This window comes from Felis catus, chromosome D4, assembly GCF_018350175.1.
Source record: "Felis catus isolate Fca126 chromosome D4, F.catus_Fca126_mat1.0, whole genome shotgun sequence".
NCBI classification, from domain to species: Eukaryota; Metazoa; Chordata; class Mammalia; order Carnivora; family Felidae; genus Felis; species Felis catus.
This window is the reverse complement of record NC_058380.1, coordinates 67,913,047-67,932,132: the sequence shown is the minus strand read 5'-3', so window position 1 is coordinate 67,932,132 and position 19,086 is coordinate 67,913,047. Positions and strand designations below refer to the sequence as shown.

Below are 19,086 nucleotides of genomic sequence, written 5' to 3'. Positions count from 1 at the left end.
CCAGAGGCTCCCAATCTGGCAAGTCTCCCTGCGAATGCACAACAGCAGTGAGAACCGTTCATCAGTTAAGGCAAGACATGGCACAAAGTTAATCAGGAGGGACTCAAAAAACGGAGTTTAAGACCAAGGACAAAACAATTCACATCTGGCAAAGCCCGGGGAGATCTCTACCCCATCTTCTCTATCAGTAAGGAAGGAAGAAGCTATCATTTTTCAAGTGCCCATTATGAACCGGGATCCTTATTATACACATAATATTTTAGTCCTTATGTCAGTTCTACAGATTCATACTATTATCTCCCTTTGATTGGGTAGGAAATCACAGGAACAGAGAGGTTAAGTGACTTATTCAAGGTCACACAGCTAGGAAGGGACAGAGACAAACTTCATCCCGTGCTTGTGCAGTCCCAAAAAGTATGCTCTGTGTGCTACACACTACTTTCTTCTTCTTTTTTTCAATGTTTCACTTATTTTTGAGAGAGAGAGCATGCACGCAGGGGAGGGACAGACAGAGGGGGACAGAGGATCCGAAGCCAGCTCCACACTGACAGCGGAGAGCCCTATGCAGGGCTCGAACTCACTAACTGTGAGATCGTGACCTGAGCCAAAGCCAGACACATAACCAACTGAGCCACCCAGGCGTCCCCACACCACGTTCTTAATGAAGACCCCAGCACAAAGAACTTCATGTTCACCCAGAAATTCTGAAAAATTTGTACTCCTAATGTTTCAGCAAAAAATAAGCTCCTTCTCCCAGAGAGAATATATACATATATATTTACATAACATATATATATATATATATATATATATATATATATATATAAACACACATGCACACACACACCCAAATATACAGTAACCAAATCCTAAGTTGTTCAGACAGTTCAACTGCACTCAAGTTTAGCCATGGTGTGCAAATGTTCAGTGCATTATTTTTTCATATAACTGCATGTCAGAAAGGGAAAGCTGCCAAGTGACAATCTGTCCCAGTGATTCATGGTGCACACTGACATACCCACTTCTGATACAGGTTGTTGTTTGTATTTCCTAGAAATCATTGCCTTCATTAGAGAGATAAACAGGAAATAAAGTCCCCAACAATGACATGTTCTTTCTCTACTAGAATAACTCTAGCAGCAAATGTCATGAATTTGGGGGATAGGAGGGTGTGGATAACAGAAAGTTAGAAGTTCTCACTCTGTTCCTCAGACCTTAATGATCACGTTGAGAAGACAGTATCTTAAACATGGATGGCTGTTTTTCATTTTAGGATTACACCTTATAAAGTAAAGGCTCTGTTCAAATGAATCACATTAAATCTACTGAACAGGTGTCATGTGCTAAGAAAAAATAACCTAGCCAGTTTTGGATTTTTATGCTTCAAGATTCCTATTTGCTGAGGTATTAATGTTTTACTGTCCTATTTGACTCTTAAAAACGTTAAGTATCTTTCTGTAGGCATCAACACTAGCTACAAGATGTGCATGGTCACGGGCAAAATAAAGTTACCACCAGTCTTTCTACTAAAATGGAGAAAAGATGATGGGAAGGTGGCAAGAAGGGGGAGAAGGAACACAGAGGAACACCTGGGAAACATTGGAAATTCACCGTTCAGTAGCTGTTTCAAATAAGATCGCTAACACTTACCTGTGCTAGGGTCAATTTTGATAATTGTAGTTGACGTCTAGAAATGGGGTTATGAATATAATTATCATGAAGCAGCAACTGGGCAATCACAACCTAATTAAGCCCACTGACTAGATTATCTTGTTTTTCCCCTAATAATCACATAACATTTAACACTTGCTAATTTCAGGACCTATGGGTGATGTTCCTTCATTATTAACAAGCTCCAGCCACCGGTCAGAAAAAGAATGGGTGAGCTACTCAAACACTTGAGTCAACCAAGGAGTAGGGATGAACGTCAGGGACAGGTGACATTTGTCCTTCAATACCAAGTCACTTCTCAGCCTCCCAAAACTACTAATTAGGGGCAAAGCCCCAGGAGAAGATGGCACCAAGGATGAGAACTTCCACGCATGGGAAGCATCCAACTCTGCTTTCCTAAATGCGTGCCATTTCACGTGGTGATGGCAATGTGCTTTTTCACATTACAGTGGAATCTGCCTTTGAAGAGGTTTCCTTTTGTTTTCAATAGAATGGAAGATTCCTCCACCAAGCCAAAATCCATAGACTTTAAACACTTACCTCCTTGAACATGCCCTCTCCCACCCTGACTCTCACGTTGAGTGTATTCTCCCAATACAGAGTCCTACTCCCAACTGGATACCACTGCACCCACAAAGATTGGTTGATTCAGTTCACCTTCACTTTCTGCAAAGCTCCTGAGGGTAACCTGGGTAGATTTCTCTTCAAAGAATCAAGAGGAAAATCGGAGACGCATGTTAAGAACTGGTCTTTGAGACAAGCTGGTCTGAGGGAGCATCTTAGAGGGCTGGCCACTACTGATTAAGGTCACAGCAGATGCTACCTAAGGCTCTTAAATCAGAAATTCCCCAGCTGGAGAACCACATGCTTTGGTATATAGCTCAGTGTTACTCTCTTCAACTATGTCATTTTTTTTTTTTTCCCCTGAGGCTTTCCCCCCGTTAAGGGCCTTTATCTAAGAAAACAATGGTTTTGTTAAGTTTGGTAAATGATACGGGTGACAGGTGAAAAAATGGGTGACCCTCTGGCCTCCTCAGTACACTTTACAAACAGGACAGACACATGCTTACCCTTCTACAAAGGTTTTGGGTGAAGTCAGTTGGGAAGAGGAGATCATCTAAACAGATCCATAGCAAAGTTAAAACTTTGTAAAACCACCACTAGTTGCTCTGAGGTTAAAGAGTCTACTCAGCAATTAATGCCCAACCGCCTGTCTTACAGGGAAGCTACTGTCCTGGATATCTTCGGGATATTTGGACCTGCTCCAGCTCCCTTAGTACAACTTGTTACTCTGTTAAGGGCATTTGTGGTCATCCATGAACAGCAGCTTCCTTACTGTACTGTGATGTTTCAGGGAGAGGCAAATAAAAACCAAAACATTCATCATGTCTCCATGATCTAAATAGAGCACATGGTGATCATGAAAGGGCGTAGGGGATATTAGCACCTGTGCTTTGAAGAGTATCTGTGCTATTTTCCAAAAATGACTATCAGACAGGGGAACTAACTTTCAAATGTCTGTGTGGCTTTTGGAAACATGTCTCATGCTTACAGTAAACCAGAGGCACTGAGACTTCCAAAAGGGGCCCTAAGAAGGAAAAAAAATAAGATACCTTCTTTACTTAAGAAAGAAAAGAAGAAAAAAAGAAAAGAAAAGGAAAGAAAAGAAAAAAGGAAGACGGAAGAGAAAGAAAGAGAAGAAAAGGAAAGAAAAGAAAAGAAAAGAAAAGAAAAGAAAAGAAAAGAAAAGAAAAGAAAAGAAAAGAAAAAAAAGAAAAGAAAGAAAAGAAAAAAAGAAAAAAAAAGAAAGGGGCGCATGGGTAGGTCAGTCGGCTAAGCATCTGACTCCTGATTTCAGCTCAGGTCCTGATCTCAAAGTTCATGAGATCAAGCCCTGCATCGGGCTCTGTGCTGACACTGCAGAGCCTGCTTGGGTTCTCTCTTTCCCTCTGTCTCTGCCCCTCCTCTGCTTGTTCTCTCTCTCTCTCTCTCTCTCTCTCTCTCTCTCTCAAAATAAATAAATAAATGTTAAAAAGAAGAAGAAGAAAAAACAAAAGTCACACAGTATATCTTTTTTCCATAACAGGTAGGTGTTCCTTTTTAAATATCCACATGTATAACTACTTTATAATTCTGAACTTCACACAGTACAGCTTAAAAATATTCATTCTCTAAATTTCCTCATACATGGTCTCTTGCTGTTTTTCACCATCTCCTCTGTAACTCAGAACAAAAACAGGGTACTCTTTAGTTAAACACACTTTGTCAAGCTATTACAGTAAGTTATATCTCTCATATCAACCAATAGATTACAATTAATTTTCCATTATACTCAAATTTCCCTTCCAGAACACCAGGATATACTACTGGCATAAGCAACTGGAAGAGATAAACCATCAGGATTATAAGCTATTAGCATCCTAAGTAATAACCACGGCCAGTTCCCACAAGCTGAGGGCCAGAAGGTAGTGCCCCCCGTGTGTGATCCTGGCTCCCCATTTTCTAGCTCCACGACCGTGGGTAAATTTCTTTACCTCCCAAACCTCAGTTTTCTCTACCAGAAGAACAGTCCCTGGTTCGTATGAAATGTTAAACAAATGCTAACTAGTTTAGTTAGCTCCAGAGAAGTTGTATTTTTGTGGAAGGTCCGTGTGATACTCTTAACTTCCAGAGGGGCTGGCAGAATTTTTTGATGAACTTATTGTATTTATTCCTTTTATAGATGGCATTCTTACCCAGTACCAGAAGTGATAATATTCAATTGACAGCAGAAGGGGGAGAAGTTCTGGAAGCTGAACTCTGACATTCAGATCAAAATGGTCTCTTCCATGCAGATCCCCTTCCCAGCTATCATTATCCAATACCAATTTAACAGTCTCCACAGAAGACAAAATACGACAGAAACCACTGAAGAGAAAAAGGTTCTGGGTGATAGGTACTTGTTATTGAAATCCTTACATAATCTCTGGCTGGTATCTATTTCTGGCCATCTTCGGTCTCTGGCCCAGTGTTCAAATTTTACCCCACACGAGGGACCCTAGACCAGGTCCAATCTGGGTCGGGTGATTCAGACTCAATTTCTGACTAATTGGTCACAACACAGAGGGATGGTGTCATTAGGGATCAGGAAGGCTAACCATTCTGGGATTGACTGGTTCTAGCAAACAGCTTAATCCCAAACTGGACTGCAGGTAACTGTCACACTCCGTTCCTTTCCCCTCGGAAAGAAGCGTGTCTTTGTTCTTCATTCCTTCTAGCACTCACAGCGTAGGTAGAGAAGCTCTATGGATAAGTTTAGAGAGGACTATCACATGGTCTGACCATTAATAATGCAGCTGTTTTCTGCTGTGCTCTATTCTCTACTTCGTTCCTTTTCCAGGAAAATCTCCACCTAGGCCCACTTAACCAGTTCCTTCAAGTTTCCATCTGTCCTCTATCAGAAAGGCCGATTTCTGAAGTCACATAAATGGTCTTCCAAGTTCAAGTCTTTCTTTTTTTTTTTTTTCTCCTTTTTAACAGTAAGAACTGACCAAAGACTGGGTCTGAGCACTGGTCTTCATTTTTCACGTGCAATAGGTACCAAATTACAAGGTCTTTTTCCACTTGCTTTACTGTTTTCTTAAAAGCAATACCTTTCTTCTTCCTGCAGGCTCTTCCCAGTGGACAGACCTCTTCTACTTCGACTTGTCAATCATTCCCCTGCCTCTCTTCTTCTTTTCCTTCTCCCGTCCAAGCAGGCTCTCCTTCCCAGCAAATTTCCACCACATAATTATGGCAATGCTTTAGCCTACTTTTCTGTTAGCTTAACAACCCTGTCTATTTTCTACTTGTGCTGATGCTACTGTTTGCTTTTCTGACGGGCTAATCCGTGTATCCTTTCAAGGCCTAACTTCCCCTACCATGATAGCAGCTGGAGCTCTAATTCACAGGTGCCTTCCAAAGCTTTTCATTAGCAATAGAAATGAGATGGTTTAGAAACCCATTTCTTAATCTGCAGGTGAGTATTGGAACCTTTGTGCAGCAAACATCTTTCAAGTATCCCACATTGTACCACTGCACAATTATTTTCTGAGTAATAAGTACAATGTTATAGGCACATTTGTAGTGTTAAAAGGGAGAATGTTCCCTCAGAGGGAATCGGCTCCCACCCCCCTGCCTCTGGCATTTCCCAGCTCAAGAGAGAAGCAAGCCCTCAGCTGACATGAGCAAAAATGAATAAATGGCAACTTTACCTTCTGAAATCTGAACAGGGAAGAGAAAAATTCCAAAATGTGAAGGCCTTAGCTCCTGTTCTGGTTCAACTGGCCAGATGAGGGCTTAGGGAGTGAGGTTGGCCTTCCCCAGCTGGGCTCTGTGGCAGATAAGCCTCTCCACAAATCCCGGGCTTAATTACTTCTGACACAGTTGTCTCGCCTGGGCCTCCAGCTCCTTTTGTGCTCAAACCAATATGAATCCAAAGGTAAGTCTTTGCTTACTCCTCTTGGACAAATGCTTAATTTCCTACTAAGTGATCCTAACGCATTTTAATCAGGATCTACCAGTTCCTAGTAGAATTTTCCCCATTTTCTTTGCATGGTCTTTGCAAAAAGTCTCTGCAAAAGCTTGGCAAATAACTTTCTGAATTAAGCCGTCTTCATCTTCAAGTATTTATTTTTTGAACAAATAAGTCAGTGCCCACCAACCTTCCCTACACCCCCATGAGTAGGCTCTGTTCTTTGAATGAAGTTGGGGCTAAGATGTGGACAGGCACAGCAGTATTTTATTAATATCCAGAAGCAGCATGCAGGGAACTGAACAAGCAAACACATGAAAGCAAGGAAAAATCAGTATCAAAATACCCATGACCTGGCACAAAAAGAAACCTCCTCTCCAAGAATAACTCAAGAAAAAATGTCTCCAGCTAGGAATTAGGCAAGAACGCTTTGAAGACACCAAGGAAGCTGCTCGCCAGAATCCAAAGGCAATGCATTTGCAGGTGACCATACCTATATCCTCTTCCCCCGCATCACTCTACCTACCTCTTGTCTTTCCAAGTCCTGAAAAAAAACCAACTTTGAGTTGAAGTCACACATCCAAAGGCTAAAAAGCTTATGTATGTATGCTTCAACCAAAAAGGACAGGAGACCTTAGAAAGTAGACAAATTTTACGATAGTATTTCTAAGCAGAAAATGTAAATCCAAAGCACTTCCAACTGACTTTGCATTTATCAGTGTGTGCAGTTCTCCAGAGACAAAGTTCAAGGGGACAAGAGATTCAAAAGAGCTTCCTAGTAAACTGCAAATACCGTCTACATTCATAACAATCCATTTTCCTTCACTTGGAAACTTCTGTTCCCGGGTCTTATAAATTCAGGAGACAGTTCAATCTGGGATTATCTTCTTCTCTCCAATGCCCCCACCCCCTCAACCCAACCCCAACTTTTTTTTTCTTCCTTCAGTACTGGCATGCAAACCATGCTGTTTTAACTTCTTTCCTGTTCTCCCAGTTCTTCTGGAACATTTTATTTTCGACAGTCAACTCATTTGGAGGAGTGCCACACTGAGGTTCAACTGTTTATAGCGTTTCTGTGTTTCTGCCAGAAGTCCACATCCAGCACTACCTTCTCCAGACTGCCTCCTGGATTAAAAATTTATGCTTTAGTTTGGAAGAAGCTTAGAAAATGTGGAAACTTCCAAACATCACTCTTCTTTTTACACAAAATGACTTTCACTTGTCCAAGAGGAATCAAAAGTGGAAACCCATTTCACCCTTCCTAAAGTACTGTCCTATCTCCCTCTCTCTCCCTCCCTCCCTCCCTCTCTCCCCGGTTAAATGTTCTCCATGTTGTTAAAAACTCACTTTAAGGATGACCCCATGACTTCATTGGGGAATGGCAAATAGCTAGCCACTGGTCTGCAAGAGAGAACCAGGCTCCAAGAAGATACATGGAGGGCAAATTTTTGGAGGAGTCCGGAACACTGGAAAATCACCAGTATTGTTTTAGACTGGATTTCACTCTCTTGGCCATTCATCAGTATTACAAAATGGCATCTCTGAAAGAAGCCAATTTATCTGTACCATGTTGCAAAAGAGATCCTCTGAGTCCAATTGTGGGCACTTTTGTAAGTTGCAATAGACCCAGACAAACCTCCAAAGAAGGGCATTTGAAAAGGACTCCCAAGCCCTGGATGACTGAACTATAGTGGGGAGCAGGACAATTAAAAGAAAAAGCACAGTCTGAACCCAGTATCTACGACTCGACTGCAAGTCCCATGAACAAAACTGGTCTCTGGAGTGTATTACTTCTATGAATGAAACCATGCTCAGCCCCAACATGTTAAATTCAACTGACAAAAAAACCAATACTCCTGCCCCACTAGGGTTTGATTACAGAGTTTCTCACAGAGGCTTTCACTCTGGAGAGGAGAGCTGGTGTTTCACAAACCGCTACAATCATATGCAGGGGGGTGGTGGAAAGGGCACTGGGTTGGGAGTCAGCCGACCTGAGTTCTGGGCCTGGCTTTGTTACAACTGAACCTTCTGACCTTGGGCAAGTCACTGCACGTCTCTGTGCCAGTTTCCTCTTCAATAAAATGCAGGGGGAAGGGGAGATCTGAAATAGATGATCTCTCTGAGGCACAAAACAACTAGCTTCTCAATTAGACGTTCTTAATATTCACCATTTACGGTGTACCTGTTAGCCAACTTTTAAATGATTTTTATATTAATCTCTACTTAGGGAAAAGTACTTTTGTCCATCGCTCCCAAACTTCGGCTTAATCTGGGTGCTCCCTGGAATTCTTCAATATTACAATAAATGCCTCTTTTCTTTTCCTTTCCTATTTTTTTAAGCAACCTTCCCCAAACTAAGGCTTGTGCTATTAAAAGAGCTCAGAACTTCCCATTTCCTTGCTAGGGCTAAAATTAAACTGTCCATTCCTTAGGGCCCAACATAACATCTGCCAGATGTCTTGGCATATCACACAAGAGTAATTTTCTAGCATTATCTATTCTCCTCTCTATTTTCTCATAATCAATTAATAGGTCACCAACGCCAGCTAATGTTTCTCTCAAAGCCACCAACTTCTTAAGTATGTGAACCTCAAAAGATACTTGCCTTCACACTTATACACACACACACACACACACACACACACACACACACAGGCTGACTTTTTTTTCCAGTTCACTATCACTAATGATAGACCCTGGAAATATTTTCCTCCACCTCTTTTGAATCTCCTTAATTTCCACATACCAATCATCCAATCGTGTACCCATGTCAGATCCTTTGCAATCTGAATGCATTCTTTATATTATTTCCTAATTTGTGAGTGTGGCAGTGTGAAATAGCACCTCTGTTCTCCAGTTTTCAACGTGAAACGTTCAATACAGCTTTGTCCATGTTCTGTCCCAGGAGGCAGTGAGCGCTAAGTCTGATAAAGGCATACAGCACAAAGAAGATGAGTAAGGTTACCTTAACCAAGAACTCTCAACACCAGGAAAGAATTTAAGACAGACTAGACTCTATTAAACTCCAACATACAGAAAGCAGAACTCTTCCCAAGGCAATTTTGCCATTATTTTCTTTCAGGAAAACTGACCACAAAGACTCTAAAGTCCATTAGTAGGGTTGGCTTTCTTTTCCCCTACTGTCTTCCAGAAGACTCATTAGAAAGATACACACACACACACACGGATACATATGTGTATGTGCATATATATTTTTTCTATCTCAAAGTTCTTTCCAACTCCAAGGGGTGTGGAAAAAAACATGTCCTCAGGGAATGTGGTCAATAAATTAGATGGACATAAATCTAACATGAGAAAAATTGTGGAATACAAAGATCCAACGAGCATCTTTTCTACGGCAACGTGCCTCACAGCTCACATATTTCTCCAGAATGATTTCTCTTTATGATATATTAGAGCCATGGAAAAAATTTGCATAACGAGCCTCATCAACTTGATGCCTCAAAAACAAAACAAAACAAAACAAATCTCTGAGCCTTGACATCAAATAAAAATGTTCAATTTGACACTCTGTATTTCTCTCATAGCGCCTTATCCAAAATACTTGTCCCATTTCGAACGTGTAGCCCTAGAAAAATGCACGAATCTTTAACATTAGGTGCTTCCCATGTTGATGAAGCGCATCAGGGATGAACATGTCTCTTAGGTGACCAGTTAGAACATTATTCTCAAACTCCAAAATGCCTCTTAGATACCTCATTTTTTCCCTCCAGGAAATCTCAACTCTAAGACTATCTGTGAAGACACCAAAATATTTGGTCACAAAGTAAAACATGTGGTGAGTCTATGTGCTAGACTAGCAACCAGTTTGTCAAATTTTTTTTCACACCAAAATAAGTAATTAACCGGCTGTCCCGGTAGCAACAACAACAACAAAGATATCATGGAAGTTTGCTTCAAGATCAACCTACAATGTATTTATGTTTACACACACAGACGTGGTTAATTAGATGCAAAATTACCTGGTAATTACTCTCCCAAATAACTCTTTTTATTCCACTGCCTTGGAGCTTCCGAGTTGGAACGAGTAGCATCCACACACACACATTAGCAAATTTAAGTGTAACGTTGATGACATCCCACTCAGGAGCAGAAGCAATGGTATCAAAAGACAACATTCAAAACTGATTAATAAAAGGCATGATTCCAAAAAGTAAGATTTGTCAAGTGCTCTGGGAGAAGCCCAGGTTTTTAATAAAGAAGCAGAGATCTGAAGAGAAGTATTTTTAAATGAGCACACACATCAACTGAAAATCTTGAAAACCATACGTCTTCGTCTGCAAAAAAACAGGGTTTTACTTCATTGACCATGGACAATTATCAGCTAAAGAACCATGTATTTCTCCTTTTCCTTTCATACTCCTCAGAAGAACAATAACCCTCAATTAATGACACAACAGTTTGGTTTGAAAAATGTGATGTTGTCATATACAGCACTGTGCCTTTACTGAATGACACTGCTACCAGCTACTCAACAGAATATAATTACATCTGGAATCTAAAACCACTTCAATATGCACAGAAATACTGGAGACATAGGAACTCGACACACACATACACACACACACACACAAATCTGACACACAATGAGAAAGCAAAGCAAGAAAAGAGCTGGTGTAAGTCGCTCGCAAATGTGTTCCTTATTTCTGTTGAAGCTGGTACCTTTCTATGTTTCCCCTTAGTTGAAAACAAGGTCCAATCAAGCCTCCTTACAATATATTAATTGGTTCTGAATCTCCTCCAAGGTTTCATTCCAACGTGGAGGCTTCCTCACCTATCTCATCAACAGTCCACCTAAAATTCTCCCAACATCTTCCCTCATCCTCAAGATGGCTACCTTACCTAATGGTAAAGCAACATCTCCATGGTTGGCTTTTATAAATTCCTCAAGCATTTCAGGATTTTGTTCTTTACTTGGATCAATTACATACATTGTCTAGAACTAATCTGTGAAGAGCTCCAGTCAATGTGTGTGGACTGGGGTAGGACTGGGTCCTTCCTTCAAATCATCCTCACAAAATGTCTTCCTAGAAGACTACTAAATTCTTCCCAGTTAAAAAGGTGAAGATACCTGGACACAAGGTTTTCTCAACAGACAAAATATCTTAGAAATTTGTTTCCATAGTGACATTGTTAAGAAGACATCTGATATTTCTGAAGACTTACAGTACTTGAGAACACAGAAAAAAAGAGCAGAATGAAAGGGAAGGGGGAAAACAAAGGAACTAAAAGAAGGCCTTAGGCACAAATGGAACAACCTGAAGAGAAATGTGGACTCTGGAGAAACTGGTGTCAGTCAGTCCTAGAGTTAGTTCCTCTGAGATCTTGCAGGATTTGTTGTTGTTGTTGTTGTTGCTGTTGTTTTCCCTTTTTGCAGACATCAGCCCGAGCCAGACAATAAAGTCTTGCAATGCATCAAAACATGATGATAACCAAGCCCCAGAACTCCAAAATCTCAGCTGAGGGCCACCACCATCTTCACAATGAGGAAATAACATTTCCTGGTGACTTTCAGGAGACCTGGAGCAGCTGAAAGTTGTGGGAAGACCTCGGTGGAAAATGTCTAAGGTTTTGCCTTGCCTTTCCTGAAGGAGGTCAAAACCCTTCAGGTCCACTCCAAAGAAGAAAAAAAATTTCCAAAGTTTACTTTAAAATGGAAACAAACGCCTCAATAACTTGTGAAAGCACTCCTTTGGTGGGAGAAAAATCTGAGCAGCCCTTACAAGTCCCTCATTTCCTCGCATAATGAATAGATGGTGAGGAACCACCACAAGATTCCACCCTGGAAAAGAAGGAGTAGGCAGGCAAGCCTCCTCCTCCAGCCATCACCAACAGAGCTTCAAAATGGAGACATCCATAATTTTATAAACACTTCTCATCTCAGCTTTGTCTCCTGGAAACCCGCTCTCCTCCATTTTCTGGTGGAGTTACAACATGACACGGCTTACCTGACTCAGTTCCCAGCTCTCAACCAAACTAGTCGCTTCCTCCAAAAACCTGCAAGCCACCTCCAGAAACAAAACCAAAGCAAACCAAACAACCAACACAGACACTCAGACACAACCCCCGGGAGCCCTGGGAGAAAGCCCCAACTGGTTGGTCTTTTCCCATCCCAGACGCGTGCTTAAAAATAAAACTTTTTTTTTCCCCCTTTGGGTAGAGGAGGAATATAAAAGGAACTCCAGGCAGCCTCCCTCCCTCTCTGTAGGTTAGAAGCTACAATGAAAAGAAAATGAGGGTTCCTTCAGGAATGGTGAAAAGCCTGGAGAATGAACGTGAGAAGGAGCTTTGTGTTTTGGAGTCTGGACTGGAACCAAAGCAGACAGCTTGCAAATGGAGGACAGGGAGATAAAGAAAGGGAAAGAGAGGGGCTGCTCCAATGGGGGGCGGCTGCGGCTTCCCCTCGCGCCTGGAAGGAGGGCAGACCCCTGGGAACTGCACCAGGAGTGAGGCGACCCCCAGGCCCCTGCCTGCTTTTCTCCCTTCCTCAGAGAGCCAAGCGTGTGTAATGGCTTCTCCTCTCCAGAAACCGTTGTCCTCCTGCACCAGACGCTTCTGAACCCCCAGCCTGGAGACAGCTCCTCAGCTGCTCCTGAACCTGCGCCCCCCACCCGGCCCGTGCCCCCCGCGCCTCGCCTCTCTCCTCACCAGCAGCACCAGCAGCGGCAGCAGCCACCCCCCGACACATCCCGACCCCGCATCCCAACTTCGGGGAGAGAGAGAGAGAGAGAGAGAGAGAGAGAGAGAGAGAGAGAAGAGAGCCAAATACCTGAGGAAGAGGGGGGTGCCAATCCGCACGGCTTTGCCATCGGGCTTGGGGACAGGCAGACAGAGAGGGGGAAAGGAAGGAGAGGGACAGAGAAAGAAAGAGGTCAACCCGCTCAGGTCGGGGCGGCTCAGAGCGCTCCCTCCTCTGCCCCTCGCTCACTCCCTCCGGCTCTCGGCTCTCGGCTCTGGTCCCCTGGACTCCCGCCCTCCGCCCCCCTCTCTGTCCCTACTCCTGTCCCCACACTCGGAGCATCCGTCCTAAGCCTCCAGCCCTCTTCTCACTCATCTTTCATTTTCTCTTCTCTCCATAGAACTACACGAAATTAATTAAGCCACAGCGCTCCGCTCCCCCCAGCAGAAGGAGCAGCCAGCAGGAAAAGCACAGCCACCTCCACTGCCACCACCACCACCACCACCTTCTCCTCCTCCTCTTCCTCCCTCGCTTCTCCTCCTCCTCTTCTTCCTCCTCCCCCTCCTGCTCTCCCTCCTCCCCCTCCTCCTCCTCCTCCTCCTCCTCCTCCTCCTCCTCCTCCTCCTCTTCTCGCTCGCTTCTTCTCTTCCAACAGCCAGTCCATGCAGGGGACTTCCTCTCCTCCCCGCTCCACCAACCCTCCTTGGCCGAATGAATGAGCGCGTTTGTGCCTCCACCGCCCCGCGCTCTCCTCCCCGGAGCACTCGGACCACCCCGAGGTGGTTGTTAATTGCAGTAACTTACAGAAGAAGCGTCCCGGCGCCGGGAGGTGTTTCGGGTTCTCCAGCCCCACCGCCTCCTTATCCTCTTTCTCTTTCTCCTCTTCCTGCTCGGGTTATTGTTGTGGAAGTTGTTTGGGAGTCTCATGTGCTTCTGCCGGGTCTCAGCAATGGAGGATCGCCATCTTCCCTGCCTTCCTCGGCTCCTCAGACTCGCTGCAGCTGCAGATGACCCGAGATATCCGTCTCTCTCTCCCTCTCCCTCTCTCTCCCTCCCTCCCTCTCCCTCTCACTCTCTCTCTCTCTCTCTCTCTCTCTCTCTCCCCTCTCTCCTCTTCTCTCTCCTCTCCTCCCTCTCCCTCGCGCGCTCTCTCTCTCCCTCCCTCTGTGTCTCTCTCTGAATAATGAGCAACCAGAGGGAGAGAGAAAGCAAGACAGAAAGAGAGAAGGAAGACAATCTTCTCCTGCCACACAAAACGCCGGAGCACCAGGGGGTGCGCGAAGCCTTTCTAATAACAACAACAACGTGCAGGAGACGGGAAGAAAAAAGAAAGCAAGAAAGAAATGAGGAAAAGAGCTGGTGGGGGGGGGGAAGGAAAGAATTATCCAAGAGCTGGAGAAGAGCAGAAGGAGAAGCTGGAGGAGATGCTGAGGCTGCGGCTGCTGTCCCCCCTCCCCCCCGCCGAACCCCAGAAGGAGGCAAGGTGGTTGCAAAGTTAAGGCTGGGACATTGTCTTTGTCACTCAGAGCAACACAGAGCCAGGCCAGTGAGATGCAAGAGGAGGTGGCGGCGGCGGCGGCGGCGGCGGCGGCGGAGGAGGAGGAGGAGGTGGTGGTGGTGGTGGAGGAGGAGGAGGAAGAGGAGGAGAAGGAGGCAAAGGAGGAGGAGAAGGGGAAGAGGGAGATGAGATGAATAAAGACCTGCGGAGAAGGCGGTGCGAGGAGCGCGGCGGCCGGGCTGAGGCGTGCGCGCTCGCGTCCCGGAGGCGCCCGGCCGCCCTGGCCGGCAGAGGAAGCCCCCAGTGAGGACCCTGCCCGGCCGCTCATAGCTCTCCCACCATCAGCCCAGCCCGAGGCGCCGAGCCCCGGCCCCAGAGAGTCCCTCACACGCATCCATCTAGAGGCCAATCTTTGCAAAGAACATACATGGGGAACTAGAGGTTGCAAGTCTAAACCCAGATCAACCACGTGGGGCTTTTTAATCCCTTTCCAGCTTGCGGTGTGAGTATCTCCAGTGAAAAGCTCAAATTGTCCATTACTGGCACGTATTTTGAAGTCTTCTCCCCTGAAATAAAGGCTCATTGTGCATTTTATTTCTTTTCTGATATGGAGGGGGGGGGGATGGGGGGAGGGAAAGAACCCATCATTCCGAGCTTCGGAACCACCACTTTATTTTCCTAACTTGTGAAATGTTTTGACGGCGCACCAAAAGGAAAAAAAAAAAAAAAAAAAGCCTACTTAAATAACTTTACACCCTCCAGCCCCGCGTTGTTTGCACTTTCTGGCTGATCATCTAAAGGCTCGGAAAGTAACAATCAGCGCTTCTAATGATAAGGTGTCATGGTGTTGAAGACAAGAGAACCAAGATGAAGCTTTCACACCTTGAATTTTTATTTAGTGTAATTTTCCCCAAATCGTTCTGAACTATCTCTTTTGCAAAGGAATGGGTTCCCCCTCACCCTTCACCAGGTTGAATGTCTCCTAAGGCTTTAATTTGATTGGGGGGGGGGGGTGCTTACACTATAAAAAAAAATCAATACAGCAAGTCAGGAGCAATTGAAGTTCAAGGGCACGGGCTGGTGGTACCATTTCTATTTCTCGCATCCCCGAGTTGGACATCACCAGCATCGGGAGAGAGAAACACACAGCGCGCAGGGCAGAGACCTTAATTAAAGTTTCTTTTGTCCGCGTCTGAATTGGGGGATGTTGCTGGATTCCTTTGCATTGGGGAGCGCGCATCCGGTGGAGAAGGCGCGGTGTTGAAGATCCAGGGCCAGATTGTCCTCTTTAATACTACCTCCCTCCCCCCCCCCCACCCTTGCAAACAACAGTCCGGGAAGATATACCCATAAACCCATACAATAAAGGGGAGGAGGAGACGCGCGCGGAGTTGGTTCCCATCGGATAGCGGGCTTTCATAAACAGATCCGAATCCGCATTTTCCAAGATTTTCCCCAATCGTTTATTCCGGGGCAGAATCTCTCACCCAGAGGCACGATTTCACCCCCTTGCCGTCAACACTTCCTGCCCTTTTCTCCTCCCACTCACATTGAAAAGCTTGGGAGCCCTAAAAGGGTGTTGATGGCGGGGGTGATAAATAAATAAATAAATGACACTCTACGCGTGCGGTGGAGAAGAAAGGAGGGGGAGGGCGAGGAGAGGGACGAGAAAAAGTAGGGAGAGGAGAACAAGGAGGAGAAAGCACAGAGGCGAAAGGGAGACTGGAGTCAAAGAAAGAGAAGAGAAAGAAGAAAGGAGAGAGGAGGAAGGTAAGGCTGCTCAGAACTGAAATGCCCGTGGCTTTGTGCAGAACTGGGAGGACTCCCCCCTTCCAGGTGCCCGGAGGGACCTGGGGAAGTCCTTCTGCCCCGAGCTCCTCCCCCGGGACCCCAGGGGTGTCTGAGCGCCAGCAGCCGCTCCCCCACAAATTCCTCGTGGCGACGAGAGGAAGCGCGCCAGGTCTCCGCCGTCCCTTCAGTGCCCCAGCTGATAATTTACCTCTTTGTCTTTAATAAAAAGCTGACTTTCTCTGTCAAGCCCTGCACCGGAAAAATAACAATCGTATTTCAGGTTGAAAGCCCCTATTACTGCACGGTTGTGGAGGCTGTGATAAAACCTTCCTCGACGTGAAGGTACCTCCTGGGCTGGCTTGGGTCGGAAGTCCTAAGATGGGGGCCGCCCTTCCCCGGGGGCAGGGGCGCACGGAACCAGGCGGTGGGGAGGGAGGAGGAAGCGGCCGAGGTCAGAGGAAATCCAAGGCTCCTGGGGCACCGAAGGGCTGCCCGCAGTCGGGGAATGAGCCCTGGGGAGGAGCCTTTTGCGAGAATGTGAGCGCGCCCCAACACGCCTCAGACCTCATAAACCCACTTGGCAAAGACCCGGGAAGCGGCTGGCTGACCGACTGCGGTGAACTCGAGAAATTAACCTGCGCTACAATTAAACGGGCTGCCGCCCTTTCAGACTCACCTCCAGCGACCGAGACAGAGAGCTCCCGAACCGGCCGTGGGGGGACCTGGCTCCTCCCTCCCGTCCCAGGAGAAGAGGACAAAAAGGGGAGATGGACTTGGAGATGGCCCCGCCCTTCAAACGCTCCAATCCTTGGAAACTAAACCTCCTCTCCAAGCCTCCACGTCTAGAAGGGACAAAGGCAGCGAGGAGATCCAGAGACCGATGGGTGGCTTTCGGGCTTCTCCTGTGGGTACATTGGGGGAAAGGTACAAAGGCTAAGTTCCCATTCCAAATACAGGACAGCCTTTGGAAGACCATCTTCTGGTTTAGAAGCAAATTGACTTCCCAAAGCCGTGAGGCGACTGTTGCAAAACTCCTGCAAAGCCCTGCTGTTTGAATGTGGAAAGGCTAAATTTTCAATTAATGATGCCACACACAATTTCTTTCGACTTTTTTGGAGTCACAAGTGCCTTAACTATCTAACTGAAATGTAACAGAAAGAAATTTAACATGCTTGGGGATTAGGCTTTTTGTTGTCATTGGGGGCAGCTTTCTTTCGAATGATAGTAAAACAGCTGGATTAAATAAAAGCTAGGTCAGCCAAGGAAAGCGCTGGGGCTGAAGGTTTTAGTGAAAACCTTGATAAAGTTGGCACTTAAGTAACTGTAATTATGCTTTGCCATTAGCAGACCATTAAGATAACAGGAGAAAGTTCTCGCACCTCTTGTTATGTCATTCCTTACGAATTTTCACAAAGATAATACAAAGCCTAGTTGGTGGGGTACCTTCTCCACCAGGAAGGTTAATTTCTAAATTTTTTTCATTACAATGCAAAAGCTTAGGTTTTGCACACAGCCCACAATATGAGGGACATGTTGACTGCGTGAAATTTGGCTTTTGTTGCTGTATCCCAAGCCATTGTGCCCCGGAGTCCTATGGGATTTCAAGACTTTATTAATGTTCACAAGGAAATATGAATATGTTGGAAGTCTGAATTTTCTTCTCCCTTATCATGGGTGACTGGCATACAGGCTCCTCATAAAGGGAAATTATGGCTCATCGAAAGAGTGACTTTATGAGCATTAACAGAATAATAAATCTTGCAATTTTAGTTCAAGAAACAGTGGAGTCCTGCAATCAAAGTGACCCATGCAAATATAATCCACTTCCATGCCTACCTCTAGCAGGATAGGGGTAGCCTATAAATCATTTTGGGTTTTAAAGGTTTAGGGTAGGAAGGCACCCAAATCTCTCAGAGAAAAGTGTTTATGGGGGGCGGGGGGTGGGGAGGGCGTTCTGTCACCTGTAGGAAGGAATCATGGAAAGAAGGAAGAGTTGGTCCAGAGGCTACATTAAAATAGAATTTCAACTGAAACCAGAGTTATTCACTCTTGTCTGTCATTGTTTCAGTATTTACATTCTATCATAAAAGAAAGGAAAAGTTCTCCCTACTGAAAACTACACACACACACACAAAAATTCCAGTTTATAACCCCACTTTCTAAATTCCAGCTGGGAAACTGTTCATGCCGATGATTTTCGCAAAACAAAGGGCAAATGAATATGGCTTTTTCAGAAGTCCTAATTATTCCATCTTTAAACATTTCGCCATATTGTGACACACCTCTTGAACTTATTTTCTATGTAAACTATGTAAAACTCATTTTCCACATAGCACAGTATACAGTCTTTCACTTACTATTTGAGTTTGTGATTTCAAAGGGTTATTCTGAATCCTTGAGGTCATTTACGTTTGTTGGAAATTGCTCAGTCTTTAAAGTTTTTTTTGAAAAGTTCAAATTCAGTAATTATGGACCCTCCAAACATCTAGAAAGTTAAGTCCCTAGCACTTTCTTTCTGATCTCTTACAGAAAAATCATATATTCTCATAAAACCATATTCAGATATATGTAACTAGTTAACTAGTGCCCATGCCTAAGGAGAAGTGACTGTAAGAACACAGAGTAGGTGAGTCATGATTCTGAACAGCTCTCAAAGGGAGAGAAATGGCAATAACATATTAAACTTAATCCATATGAATCTGTCTGTGTATACCTTTGGATACCAAAGAGGATGTTTCAATAGCAATGTTCTAAAATTCCCTCCAAAAAAGTCTCTCTCCCATAGGTACAAGTTACATTTACAGTTCTATCAAACTAGTTACTGTAATATGAAACATTCATGTGTAATATCATTCAGTTTACCAGCTACAATATGCTATACACAGAGCTGAATGTTAGGGATGTAAAGACGATCAAGAGAAGATAGGTTAGAAT

General features: G+C 44.6%; 1 protein-coding gene across 13 annotated transcripts in view; it reads right to left on the bottom strand.

Moving 5' to 3' along the window:
• Positions 1 to 16,961, bottom strand: part of ZNF462 (zinc finger protein 462) — a 138,586-nt gene extending 121,625 nt beyond the window's left edge. For 2 of the 13 annotated variants that reach the window (XM_045042664.1, XR_006588562.1), the window contains exon 1: positions 13,668 to 13,909. The gene's annotated coding sequence lies outside the window, so the exon portion shown is untranslated. Of the gene's footprint in view, positions 1 to 11,442; positions 12,098 to 12,953; positions 12,998 to 13,667; positions 13,914 to 16,828 lie in introns of those variants that run through there. The other 11 variants (XM_045042662.1, XR_006588561.1, XR_006588563.1 and 8 more) reach the window with 9 other exon arrangements.
• Positions 16,962 to 19,086: the final 2,125 nt, after the last annotated feature.